Raw genomic sequence first — 14,506 nt, forward strand, 5'->3', positions numbered from 1 at the left:
CAGTCCATGACTGAGGGAAGGGTTGACTCCACTCTGTGCATTTCAGATTCAACAAGGAATTGCATGAGATAATGTGGGAGTTAAGTTGAAGGGTAACTGTACCTTGTAATTGTCAGGACATGGAGAACACAGAGAAGAGGGTGGAGAACAAGGGAAGATGGGGCACCCCTCCTACCAGTTCCCTCTGACCCATTTCCTTTTTCTCAATTCCTCTTTCTCCTTCAGCTCCTTCAACTGTCTCTGGAGTTTCCTTACTGGGCACTAAGGACACTTGAACCATGCTTCTCTCTCTGGGGAACCATCTGCAGCCACCAACCTCCCAACAAAGATACAACAGTGGTTCTTGTCATTTGCTGAATCACAGACCCCTCTGAGGTCAGTCACCTCAAAAAAATGTCCTACACTCTTCTGAAGTCCATTCATAGACGCTGAGGAGGAATCCCAGAGGAGGACCATCTGAAAGGCAGGGTCGGAGATGGGTAAGGCTTTTGATCATTTCTATTTCCCTCAACTGTGTTGTGCAGGGTGGTCCTTGTGCTCTTCCCACGTTTACTAAAGACAAGGGACAGTGGGCTACAGACAAATTATGAACATACCAGAGACGCAAACCAAAGAACAAAACATCTGGGAATTAAATTAATCACATTTCATTACTCCAACATAAGCAGGCAGAAGAAAAATAAACAGGCAAGCTTATAGAAAAAGAAAGCAAACCAAAGATTGGGTATCCTGAGAGAGCTTACAACAAATCCAGTTTATAACAATACACAAAAATATCATCCTCAAACATTATTTTCAGAAATGCCCTTTCTCTGTTCAGGAATCTAAATTATTCCAATACTTTATATTCAGTCTAGACTCTTTGACCCAGCTGTCAGAGTCCTGCACTAATTCTCCCCCACCCTCAGGCCCATCATCTCCTTACTAACTCAGCTCCTCACGTACTCTGACTTACCCCTCTAGGGATGAGCCTTTGGCCTGAGCAAGTACCTGTCCTGCCAGGGATGCCCTCCTCACTCCATTCTGTCCACTCTTAATGCTTCTGTCCAGTCTTAATGCTAGGTCTTCTCAACCCTAATCTACAACCTTTCCACCAACATCTCAGAAGCCTTTCCTAAGCCGTCCTGACTGGTCCCCATCTCCAAAGTTCCTCCCCTTCCTGCCAGCACTTACAGCCCATTCTGATGCTCAGCTGAAACTAATTTTCCCATTCTGTCTGCTGGTGTCCTGTGTGTGTCACTTAAATTCATTTAAATTCTGGAGGGTAAGGCCAGGATCCATATACCTCCTTTTTCTGAATCCCACACTCCCACCTCCAAACCTCACTACCCATGACAAGAATCTGCTCATAACTGTACCAAGCAACCATAAGAGGCATGTAAGATGGAGAAAATGAATACATACATGTATTTATTGACTAATATATCTTGAGATTTCCAGAGGAAAGTTTTGTTGTTTTGGGTTGTTTGTTTTTTTGTTTGGAAAGAGAGAAAGGGCCAAACACAGGTATAAACAGAAGACTAGAACATGCATCCATTACCTATTTCAAACACCTTTCCTGAGGTCATTTCCTAATGAGAACCCTGGGTCTGTGATTCTCAGTTTAATTAAGAAACAGTCTCTCCCAAAGGAGGTCCTTGGTGCAAAGGAAGTGCTGAAGGAAAGGCAAAAAGGTGCCAGGGAGTGAGAAGCCAGCTTGCATGAATTCCATAATACCCTCATCTCCCCTCTTCCATCCCTCATCCTCAGTGTATTTCAGTCTCTGAGCTCCTTTCTAACTCCAAAACCAAAGTTCCATTCCAAGTCCTCAAGAAGATCTGTTAAATCTAACAATCTACACACAAAATTGCAGGCTGTTTCCTTTCACAACCAGCTCAACCACTCCCCTTTGTCCTGGAGGTCATTGTGTTTATTCTTCTGTGTCTAGAAGGGTACTCCCCTCACTCTGGGCCTTTCCTTTTACTTATTTATTTAAAAATTCTTAGTGTTTATTTTTAGTTTTGAGATAGAGAGAGAAAAAAACAAGTGGGTGAGTGGCAGAGAGGCAGGGAGACACAGAATCTGAAGCAGGCTTCAGGCTCTGAGCTGTCAGCACAGAGCCTGATGTGGGGCTTGAACCACAAGCCATGAGATCGTGACCTGAGCTGAAGTCAGACGTTTAACCAACTGAGCTACCCAATTTACTTTGGACCTTTCATTTTTAAAACATTTTTCCAAGGCAATAAGTCCCACTGGTTCCCATGGTTGGTTGCTAACATTCCTGTAAATCATGAATTTGGCCCTGTGCCTCCTCCTGAAAAGCCTCAAAGATAGTTTGGATACCAGCTGCTTTGCTAGAAGTTTGATAAAGACTTGAGAGGAAGGCTAATTAGGCTGTTAAATAATTATTTCACTTCTCAAAGTTTCAGAGAAGTGGACCTTAAATGTAATATCTCCAGAGATTATATCAATCCTCTGTATCTAAGCACAGCTCCTTTCTCATCTCAAGGTATATGAATACTCAAGGTATATGAATACACCAATCAAAACAGTGGCTTCCAAACTATCAGGCATAAAGCTTTTTAGAAAGCTGAACTTCCCCAGAGTTTCTCAAGTCCTAACTCAAGCAGCCCTGCAACTGAGGTAGGGGGAAGTCATGAATAAAGGAGTGGAGGTTTTGAGTTCAGGGCAAGAGTTTTAAGTAATAGTAAGTGCTATGTACGTGTACACCAACATGTCCAAAGGTGAAATAGTTCACAATGCATATAAACAGGTAAGCAGAACAAAAGCCACCATGAACACTGGGACTGAGTCTCATACCCAGGGTAGAAGAGATTAGTTTACAAAAAAAATAAAAAATGGAATATTCTCAATTTCTCTGTTTGGCCTTCTCTTCAAGTCTATGTCCAATCATAGTCTTCCATTTATCCATTCAATAAATATACTTATTCTCATTTATTCAGCACTACAGATAAAGCAGAAAAAGCACAGAAATACATGAGTCCAGTCCCAAGTCCCAGATGCCTCAGGAAGGACTGTCAGAAATATCTGAGATGCTCAGAGCTGGAAAAAGAAATGAGCCAGCCAATAGGGAAGACTGACCACACATTTCTGAGAAGCAAAGAATACCTGTCATAACCTCACTTCCCCCAAGTTACAGGGATGAAATCTCTACATAAATGAGAATTCCAAGGAGTTATATACTTTCTCAACAACTAATAATCTGGAGAGAATGGCTGTTCAACCACCATTCATAAATGTTAGAAATACCCATTTATGTGTGTGAGTTCGGGGCGGAGGGAGGGAGAGGATAGAGAAGGAGAGAATAATGGGGTTGTTCCTGCTGGGAAAGGAAGAGAGACAGAAATCAATTTTAACTATGACATTTTTGGATTCAATTGGGGGTTAGGGGATGGAAGTATAGTAAAATATGGAAACCTGGATAACTAATTTCTCTCAGCAAGAAAACAGGCCATGTACTCCTAGCTTCTGTGTGCTGTTTCTCACTCCAGCTGACAACCACTTAACTCACCGTCCACTCTCAACACTCTGTGATCACCACCCACCCCCTGGGTGAAAAGACTTTACAGCTTGTCTCATGCCATAGTCCTGATCTCATTTCCCTTCTCTGTGGGCTCATTACAGAGGTCCTGGGTTATTTTTAAGACTTCAAACATGTGTAATAAAAAAGGGAGTCAGATATAGGAGAAAACTGCTCCCCCTCCTTTCCTCAAGTAGAAAAATAATAGGCCTAAGTAGCAGGGAAGATCTTATTTCATTCATTTATTCATTCACTCAATAAACATTAAACACCTTCTAATGCCACTCCTAGCGCTTGATGTTACAAACACAACTAGGAGAAAAAAGGCATGCCCATGCATACATGGCACTCATTGTGTTTAACATGTTCTTCTATAATATTTCTGTCCAAAATGTGTAATCTAAATCTGATGATAAAAGCAATCAGTCTACAAAACAACTTTGTACAGAAAGTTGACTTTCTATAAAACAAGTGAACTTTGCTTTTCAAAACTGTCAATGTCAGGAATGACAGGCTGAGGAACTGTTGCAGACTAAATAAAAATAAAAAGACATAACAACAAAATGCAATGCATAACCCTGGAATGTGCCTGAATCATGAACTACTCTAGTAAAAAAAATGGGCAATTAGTAAACTTAGATTATGGACCATATTTCATACACACACACACACACACACACACACACACACACATTGGACAGAGCAAGAAATGTGGCAAAATATTAACAATTGGTAAATCATAGTGAAAAAATACATGGTTATTTACTATACTATTCTTGAAACTTTCTCTAGGATTGATATTTTGCAAACTAAAAATGTAGGAAGAAAAAAAAGAATGTCCCAATAGTAAAGGTTATGGATTCCCCTTCCCTGAATGCCCTTTATAAACAAATTTGACATGATTTTTGGTTAGAACCAAATCCCACCCAGAATGATTTAGCCTCAAATCAGTAACTTTAGATTAGAGGATTGGGTGGGAAGATGAAACTCTTTTGTCTTTGATTTACAACCAAAATTGTCAGCAAGCAAAAATGACTGGAAAGACACCACAACCCTGCCTCATGTAAGTACAGTTATATAAACTTCATACTCTGACATTTTGTGAGACTAATACACACTAATAAACCAGGGCTAGACTTGAACTCTAGAGGCATTGGGGGAACATATGCAGAGGCTGAAGACAGAGAAAAATGGTATCTGGCAAATAAAGTTACCAGGTATATGTGCAAGAATTAGGGATACATGGAGAGAGTGGTGAAAGAGAACCAGATTTGTTGAGCTGCAAGTAATGCACAGATGTTATTTCATTTAACCCCCATAACAACACAATAAAATAAGTATTATCATTCCACTTACTGACTGAGATATTAGGCAACTACCATTTAGCCAGTACAAAGAAGAGCTGGAATTTGAACTTGGTTCGTTGTTACTTCAAAGACCATTTTCTTTCTCCTCCAGTACCATACCTCCACAATGAAACACAATTCGAAGGCATGGCTATTAAAGGAGTATTTGAGCCACTTCTTGCCTTTGTGCACAGGTCACACTCTGCTGATGTCTTCTCTCTCTCCCAAATAGATACTGGTGAGCCACTTAGAAGTGCAGGGACGAAAGAAAGAAAGAAAGAAAGAAAGAAAGAAAGAAAGAAAGAAAGAAAGAAAGAAAGAAAAGAAAGAGAAAGAAAGAAAGGAAGGAAGGAAGGGAAAGAAAGAAAAGTAGGTGAGGGGGAGATGCCTGGGTGGCTATGTCGGTTAAGCATCCAACTCTTGGTTTTGGCCCAGCTAATGACCTCACAGCTTCACGAGTTCAAGCCCCAAATCAGAAGCCTGCTTGGGATTCTCTCTTTCTGCCTCTATCTCTGCCCCTCTGCAACTCATGCTTCTCTTTCTTTCTCAAAGTGAATAAATGAACTTTAAAAAAAGAAAGTGCTGGGACCATTAAATCTGAATGCTCCATCTAAATCATGTCCTGCTAAAATCTAAACCTAACTGAGGGCATTTTAGATGCTGAGAAAGATTCCAAAGCATCCCATAACCATTCCAATAATTCCCATTTAAGATTCTACAACTTTTGTAAAATCCTTCCCACAACATTAGCCTATCTCCTTTTTCTTGGCTTTTAGTAAAAATACAGGATAATAGATCTCTAGATGCCAAATATAAGTCACACTCTTGAGACTTCTTTCATCATCCAATTCTTTCCCCACTCTATTCCAAATCTTTTCTGGTCACTGCCTCCTCCTTAAGAAGAAAAAGAACCATCTTCAGGGCAGCTTAGGGAATTCTAGAGAAGAAAATGAAACCTTGATTTTCATTGTGTAAAGAAATATAGGCAGACAGGGGAGCAGATATTTTCTAAAATGGGAGCCCAATGGCAAGAAGATGGTTGCAATTTCCCTGACTACCTAATTCCTTTCAGGTTTGAGCTTCCCAAACCTCAGCCATCATTCATGGCTTCAAGATGCAGCCAGCACACACCATTAGGAAACTTCTGTCACAAAGGACAGCCCCAACTGGGACAAAGAAGGGCAGGGGGGGTAGATTGCTCTAGTTTAATGAGAGTGGTTTAATGGAACATCTTTTTTTTTTTTTACTTTTCTTTTTTTCTTTTAAATTGGTTTTAATATTTATTCATTTTTCAGAGATGGAGAGAGACAGAGAATGAACAGGGGAGGGGCAGAGAGAGGGAGACGCAGAATCTGAAGCAGACTCCAGGCTCTGAGCTGTCAGCACAGAGCCTGATGCGGGCTCAAACCCATGGCGCTTGAGATCATGATCCCAGCCAATTCTAGCACTTAACCAACCGAGCCACCCAGGTGCACCTAACAAAAACCTCTTTTTAAGCTTCCTATCTCACTTGGCCATTTGCTCTCCAGGTTGGGCTGCCAATGAGGAGCAGACTGGGAATGTTTGCCAGAGAATGGCAATGTCCTCTTATCCTTAACCCAGAAGATCCAGTACCAGAAGAATATCAGGTCAACAGTCACTCCAAAATATGATTAAACCCATTTCAGAAGTAAAACATCAGGGGGATGCTGGAAAAAAGATTTCAGCTATGTCAGATTGATCATTCTGGCTTGGCTATTGTTGACAACAAGACATCTGACCAACTAGAATATATAAAATGGGCATTTGTATCCCCCATGGTGACTCATACCTGTGACCAACTCTGAGCATCGTTAGTATTTATTAATCATCCATGGAAATAAGAGAAAAGACCAATGAACATAAGGCATGAATATAGACCTCTATGGCTATTTTTGGACTCCTTGCTATTTTTTTAAAGTTATGAAGGAATATGAACACGAGAGAAGGAATAGTAGGTGTTCTGAACATGCTATTTGTATAGGGAGATCAACAGAGAAGATAAAGGATTGCCTTTCTGTTTTAATTCCAAAAGGAAGAAAATCCAAATTTTGTTAAGAAACAAGGGGGTTGGCAAAGCAGCCTCTTAGGATCCTGATCTTATCCAGGGAAATTGCATAAAAACTTGGAATAAATGCAAGGAATTCCACCTGAACCTCACTGGTTCCAGGTATTTGGAAATCACTAGCCTAACCCTCAATTCAAGTCGGCTGACATGAAGTCATTTGACACTTAGCATCTTGTCCACACTAGTCCCCTATCTAGTAGATTTGTATGGTTTGCAAATACTGCATATCCAGGCCAGCCACCTGCCACACTCCCTAGTCCACCCTCCTGGTCCATAAAGTTGGTAACTCTAAACAGAGATCCTCTAGACTCTCACTCAGATTCACTCAGCAGTCACCAGAGAGTGTTGCCCTTGAAGCAGGATAAAGCCCTAAACCACATTCTTCCTGATCACTACATGCAGAAGAATTGAAGTGTGTGTGCTCCTTCTGGAAACGACACTTCCTTCAAGTCTTAAAAAGGCAGTCACACACACACACACACACACACACACACACACCCAACCAACCTGCAGTTTCCTGCTCTCTATTAAGTCCAAACTTCTAAGATTATATTTCCAAGGATTTTTCACTGTTGTTCTACCACTTACACATACTATTAACCTTTTATGTGGCTCCTACTGGCACAAATCTTTCCCCACACATGTACATCTTGCTGGCGTTAACATCAGATCTCACCCAAACTGTCCTTCTCTGCCTAGAATGTGCTCTTTACCAACCCTGTTCATTATGACCCTCCTTCTGGAAACTTCTCTGGTCACAGCTACAGATAGGTATCTGATCTCTCCAGTATGGTTTCCTTGCCCCTTTCTCTTTCCTCGTTAATGTCCAGTGGCATAACTCCCTGGCCTAGAACCAGTGGCCTAGAACCATTGGAAGAAAACCCAGTTAGGAAAGAGGGTAGAAGGAGTAAGCGCTGAGGTGGAGCCCAGGAGAAGAGCTTTTGCCTAATGAAGTTTTTAGCTTTCCTTTCCTTTCCAGCTGAAGCCTGAGGTGCAAAGAGTTAACTGGTGATAGCCAAGAAGTACCTCAGGATATACAGCCCAATTTGGTGATGTCAGAGATCTGACACAAGAACTGAGGTCCAAGTCTCTTTCACCACAACAAAGTCAAAGTACAAAGGAAGTAACCTAAGTCAGCCAAGAGAATGTACATCATCAGTGACATTCATGATTTACATCAGTGTCATCCTTGTAATGTGTGACAATGGAACAGACAGACAACACAGAGTTTTATTACTTTCACTGCTTTACTTTATTTGTATAATACGTCCTCTAATTGTTTGGCATTAGACAACATGACACAATACTCAAACTGCAATAACTACATTTAAGGCTGGCCTGCAGGATGGAGGAGTGGGACCATAGTCAATTGATGGAATGGGGTGTAGAATAGGATTTCACTGGTTTCAGGTGGATAGGGAAGTATCCATAAAATGCTCTTATACTGTGAACTCCCAGAAAATAATTTTCTGTATTTGCTTCCATTTTTCTTTTACTATGTATACATACTACACAGATGGATTTTGTGTACTTGGAGTTGGATCTAAAGTGAGAATTCAGGTGGTCCCTCAAATCAAAACCACAAAAAGCCCAAGTGAGAAAGACTGGATTCAACCTATTAAAGATGAGATTTTAGGGGCGCCTGGGTGGCTTGGTCGGTCAAGCGGCCGACTTCGGCTCAGGTCATGATCTCACGGTCCGTGATTTCGAGCCCCGCGTCAGGCTCTGTGCTGACAGCTCAGAGCCTGGAGCCTGTTTCAGATTCTGTGTCTCCCTCTCTCTCTGCCCCTCCCCTGTTCATGCTCTGTCTCTCTCTGTTTCAAAAATAAATAAACGTTAAAAAAAAATTTAAAGGTGAGATTTCAATTAAACGTAAATGAATACAAAGACAATTCCAAATTTGCAAATTCAGGCACCACAGTGATACTTTGTGGGAAAAAAAAAACCTCAAGCAAAAGAAACATTTTTCTTTCCCTTAATTATCATCACCACAACCATTACCCACAAATTATCATGCACTCAGTTACACACAGTGCAAGACAATGGTGGCAAATACAGAATTCTCCTCTCTGGAAATTGTAGATTACATTTCATGAACACTTCCCCACCTCCCAAAAGAACTAAAAGATACATAAAGTATAAATGAGGAAGTGTATTCCTAAATCAGAAATAAATACTCAAGACAATGGCATGTCAAGATCCCAGATGGCTTCAGAGTAAAAGTATTAAGGACTTCATTTTCCATTGTGGATGAGACTAGTGAGTATCTTCTGTGTATCATGTGTCAGCCTGGGACACCACATAGAAGAGGGAAGAATTACCCCACTTGGCATTGTATATAACTGTTTTCCAGGAAAACATTAGTTCAAGATACATATTCAGCTTGGGCTGAGAAAATCAGAAAGGCCTGAACTTCTGCTTCTAGAGGTCTTCCGAAACCAGATGGGCTACCAGGAAGAATCAAAACAGGAATCAAAGATATCTGGAAATTCCAGGAAGGGTGTACAATTAAGTGATTGGAAAGTGATGTGATACATGAATGTCAATGATTAAAATCAATTTCTTCTCTGCTTCCCTTACAATTGACCACTCTTTCTTCCCAACTTTGAATCCTGTCAACATGAAACACCTAATAAAAAGTTCTCAGGAGAAATCAGTAGAAGGAAATCCATCTGCTTGTCCACCTTATTTTCTAAAAACAAAACAAAACAAAAACAAAACAACAAAATAAAACCCTGCAACATAGGATGACCTTTGTCTATTATGAGCACTGATCCACAATAATTTTTTCTAAGAAGTCATGTTAAGAAGTTTTGGTTTTTTTCCCCTGAGATCTTTCCTTTCCTTGTAAGGATCTGATCCTGAATATCCATCCAGTGATCCCATGCAACACTACATCCTATCTCCACTTTCGTACTAGCAGTTGTGAGTGGTCAGAGGTTATGGCTCCTTCTTCCATGTACTTCCTCCCAATATATATCCTCAGTAATACACTACATACAAGGTGGCTTAGGAAAGGCTGACTCTCTCTGGTCACCTTACTTCATATCTTCAAATGTGTCCCTGTGTCCTCCATGTAAGTACTCAGCTGTCTCTTTCTCTCTGTCCTCTCTCAACATACTGTGCTTGTTTCCTCTCATAGCCCTAGGTAGCTGCTCCACACTGTCACCATCTGCCTTGAAAAGTTAATTTGTTTTGCTTTCTTTTGTTGTGGGAAAGACACTAGATCATCTGGTTCATATGAAACTTGTATCCTGCACCAAAGTCCTGAGTTCCTGTTCAAATATAGATTCATATGACTTCTCCCTCAAAACTCATCCTCCTTACCCCAGCTCAGGCAACAAATCTACACCACTATTTAAGGGACACTCTTTATCCCTCTTCCCCAGGTCTTTCTATTCCCCACTCTGCTTTGTGATTTCTGGGATAATACAAGAAAAAAAGGAGGAGGATAAAATGAAAATATATTCTAAAAATCATATTTGTCAATTTAGTGCATACATTTGAAGGAATTGACCTTTCCACATGTTTTTCCTTAAATTAATGTTAAAATGAATCTGCTTCAAGAAGAACATAACACCTATCAATTGATAATGGAGAGAAGTTGCCCAAGAACTAACTGCTGGAGGAACAAGAAAGACAACCTAGAAATTGACATTTGCCACATATAATCAATAAAACAGGTTTTATGCATGGATACTATTATCTGGGCTTCTGGTGCTGGGTACAGCCCACAGTGTACATGGCACTGGGGAGGGTGGAGGGTGGAGAATAGTTTAAGACTCCCAAGGCCTTTAAAGTTAAACAGTTGCAAATATGTTCTGAGATAACAGCAAACTCTCTTTTTCCTCTTGGAAACCCGGGAAGACAGACCTATTTCAGGCTTCTCCTCCAATTCTTTATCAATCAATGAACTATGCCTATCATGTACATGAAATTGATAGAATCCAAGAGAAATAACAGAGCCATTAAATTTCAAGGTTATTTAGCAGTCATTTATAACATGTGTGGGACCACAGAGAAGCCTTCTAAAAGTGACTGAAAGACCACTAAGCACCCACACCCCAGGGGAACTTGGTAATCTTGCCTCCTACAGCCTGACCTGGCCTATAATCAATCCCCACCAGGCAACTTTTTTTAATTAGATAAGAAAGTCAGGGAGGTACCTTCAGCAGTAAAAATAGATATCTAGCTCCTTGAATATCTAGGAAGAAAACAGTCACATCCCCTCTGGTGATGGTGGGCCACCTTATCAAACTAGACCTGCTATTCTGCAAGGTCCACAACAATGTTCTCCCTAAGGAGATAGGACACAGATATTCTCAGAATCTCCAGTGAGAAAATGTGGCAAAACATGAAGGAAACACCAGATCCAGGAAGAAGAATCTTCATTCATTCAAGGAACATGTTTAAGTATACTATGTGCCGGGCCCTGTGGGGAAGACAAAGATGAATAAAGCAAGCTGTGTGCCAGGTCAGAAAGGAAGGGCCAGGAAGAAGGGCAGGGCAAAGAGTTGAGAAGAACTCTGGAGAAGCACCCAGGATACACCTCCCCTACTTCATAGTTTCCTCAGCAGAGCTGAGAACCTTTCTGGTCTGGAAGAGAATAGAGTATAGGCCTCCAAATCACTCTGACCCCAGGAAACTCACATGCCCTTCCCAAACTCACAAGGCCTCTGGTCTGCACCCCCATCTCCCAATCCACTGTCTAGCTCTGGTGCCATAAAATACCCTCTTCTCAAACCCCACAGGGCTTTCACAGCCACCTGTACTTCGTGCCCAGCCTTCTTCCTCTCTGCCTCTGTCTCAGTTTTCATGTCAACTCTATAAACATGAGAAATCACTTACCCATGTGCTGTTTCTGTATCAGAGGAGAAAGACCTGAGAGACAGTGCAAGACAAACCAAGGGAAAGGAAAGGATCTTGGCCTAGCAGAGTCGGGACTTGAGGTGGAGTTTAGAGGTGGCCCTCAGGGAGGTAGGGCAGTGGGGAGGCTAGGCCCTCAGGAAAGCAGAGCCATCAGGAGGCGGGGCCATCAGAGGGCTGGTGTGCCTGGGAGGAGGGCTCATGAGAAGGGTGGGGAACTGTGAAGGAGGTGGATTAGGCAGAATACTGGGGGAAAGCTAGAAATGGGCAAAGGATGAGAAGTAGGACCCTGCATGGGTAAGGAAGTGGACTGAGGGATTAAAAGGGACTTGTTGGAAACTTTGTTGACCCAAGATCTGCATGTACAAGTAAACAAGTTTTTCAATGTATGGATGAGGTCCTGGTTGGCAGAAAGACAGTGTGGGGAGCCACGTGGTACCAGCCTGTGGTGATTTGGAGGCCAGTCCTAGTTTCAGCTAAGGAGCCACTCAGAAGTCTTGTAAACAAGGATAGAAGCACTACCACAGGCTCCTCTCAGAATCTCCTGCTAGATTCCTCTATCAGCACCACACATCCCCACTCCCTCATTCAGCATTCACTTCACTCCAGGATTAAAACTAAAAGGGAATTTGCTTAAGCTTCACCTCAAGGGATTTCCTGACACAGTCACCCAGAATTCATAGCATATTCTAACTGAATATGCATTGGGCATTTTGTTGGAGGAAGTAAAGAAAAAGATATAGTTCCTACCTAGAGAGCTTCCTGCTCTAGACATTCAAAACGTAGGGCTTCCAAGACCCTGAAACAATGACCAAAGGACATTTCCAAGAATGTTAATAATCAAACAGAAGCCAAGACTTCTCAGAGATGGAGAAAGTGGGGCCTACTTAAAGACCAAGGGCTGAATGCAGAAATTTTGGGCCTAAGAAGCCATTGGTCTCATGGAAAGGGGGCACCACTGTCTTCTCTTGATAGTGCTGAGATTTTCCTAAACCCTAAATTACGTTCCTTAAACAGTCGGGTGGATGCTAGGAATTTACCCAAGCTATACAGCACGTGTACCACAATGTTTATAGCAGCACTGTCAACAATAGCCAAATTACAGAAAGAACTTAAATGTCCATCAGCTTACAAATGGATAAAGAAGATTTGCTTTATATATACAATGGAATACTACTTGGCAATGAGAAAGAATGAAACCTGGCCATTTGCAGCGATGTGGATGGAACCGGAGAGTATTATGCTAAGTGAAATAAATCAGGCAGAGAAAGACAGATACCATATGTTTTCACTCATATGTGGATCCTGAGAAACTTAATAGAAGACCATGAGGGAGGGGAAGGGGAAAAAACGTTACAGAGAGGGAGGAAAACGATTAGAAACCCTTGGATACTGAAAACAAGCTGAGGGTTGATGGGGGGTGTAGGAGAGGGGAAAGTGGGTGATGGGCATTGAGGAGGGCACTTGTTGGGATGAGCACTGGGTGTTGTATGGAAACCAATTTGATGATAACCTATATTAAAAAAAAAAAACAACAACACTGGGGTGGAAGTGGAGGTAAGGGAGAGAAGAGTAGCAGCAGGACCCTAAAGGGACAGAGTATATACTAACTATACTAAGACAGAACGTTGAAATTTGAACAGAAAGAACTTCTACAGATGTCATGAAGAACCTCCAACTGAGGAAAGCCTACAAATCACATTGACCCTGCCCTAACATATCTCCAGTAGGCATGGACCAAAGGCACTAATTAAGCACCTCCTTTGTTCCAGGTGCTATGCTAGGTAGTGGATGAGTGGCCCAGCCAGGACTACAGAGCCAAAATTCCTAGAGGCAAAGGAGACAGGCAGGAATTGGAAGGATGGCTGTCAGGACAGAACACTGGTGAAGGGAGACCTAGGGATTTCATTTGTGTCTGTTGCAATATTCCTAGGCTATCTTCCTCTGCCTCAGGCTGGGATTTTTCCCAAATATGCATCTACTTCAGGGGAAGTGCAAGGGGAGGGTCTGTGTATGCTTGCATCAGGTCACAAAAGCAATCTTTACCTTTTTCTCCCTGTGCTATTCACTGTCTTGGGTAGAGGTGGGTGGTTGGGGAAATAATAGGGCCCCCAGACAATTACCAGGTAGTGAAAAAACTGTCCCAGGATCCCTCCTTCCCTACCTCCCATAGTCCAGCAGAGGTGATCAGGCAGCCTGACGGCCCTAAGGCCATGATCTGAGCTTTACCCAGTATGGGAGGCCAGTGTTGGGCTCTTTGAGGCTAGTGCCCCTGGCTCCAACTGAACCCCTTGGGGCCCGTCAGTGTCCAAGGCCACATTCCCTATATGCCTTAGCACACTCTTGCCATGGCCTTCCCCTGGCAAGGCTTGGACTTCCCTGGGGTAGGCAGCCTCAAGAATGCCTTCCACCCACCACAGAGTCATACCCAGAACCCTTTCCAGGTCAAGACTGAGCTCCAGTTCCCCTTTTTTATATCCCAGGGGATTCTATTCCAGTCTGTGCCAATGTTGCCAGCCAGGCCCCAGTCCCCAAAGCCCAGATCCTCCAGGTGGACCTGCTCTGGGTTCTCCCTGCCACCCAGGAGTCTGCCGCACCACTGCTGCCCTTGCTACTGTGCTCCTGACCCAGCCTCTCACTTCACAATAGACACAGCCACTCTGAAGTCTCTGCCCCTGTCCCCACCAG

General features: G+C 42.4%; 2 protein-coding genes and 1 pseudogene across 12 annotated transcripts in view; all 3 read right to left on the minus strand.

The window, feature by feature from the left end:
• The window catches only part of LOC122224321, a 30,695-nt pseudogene extending 18,827 nt beyond the window's left edge, over positions 1–11,868 (minus strand).
• Positions 1–14,506, minus strand: part of LOC122224314 (cationic amino acid transporter 3-like) — a 435,603-nt gene that overhangs the window by 261,273 nt on the left and 159,824 nt on the right. The gene's annotated exons all lie outside the window — the stretch shown is intronic.
• LOC122224312 (cationic amino acid transporter 3-like) overlaps positions 1–14,506 on the minus strand; it is a 138,601-nt gene that overhangs the window by 49,334 nt on the left and 74,761 nt on the right. For 4 of the 11 annotated variants that reach the window (XM_042945954.1, XM_042945955.1, XM_042945952.1 and 1 more), the window contains exons 2-3: positions 1,541–1,654; positions 385–552 (exon numbers count right to left, since the gene is read on the minus strand). The gene's annotated coding sequence lies outside the window, so the exon portion shown is untranslated. Of the gene's footprint in view, positions 1–384; positions 553–1,540; positions 1,655–4,876; positions 4,973–11,118; positions 11,385–11,800; positions 11,879–14,506 lie in introns of those variants that run through there. The other 7 variants (XM_042945958.1, XM_042945959.1, XM_042945956.1 and 4 more) reach the window with 7 other exon arrangements.

Source organism: Panthera leo, chromosome B4 (genome assembly GCF_018350215.1).
Source record: "Panthera leo isolate Ple1 chromosome B4, P.leo_Ple1_pat1.1, whole genome shotgun sequence".
Lineage (NCBI taxonomy): Eukaryota > Metazoa > Chordata > Mammalia > Carnivora > Felidae > Panthera > Panthera leo.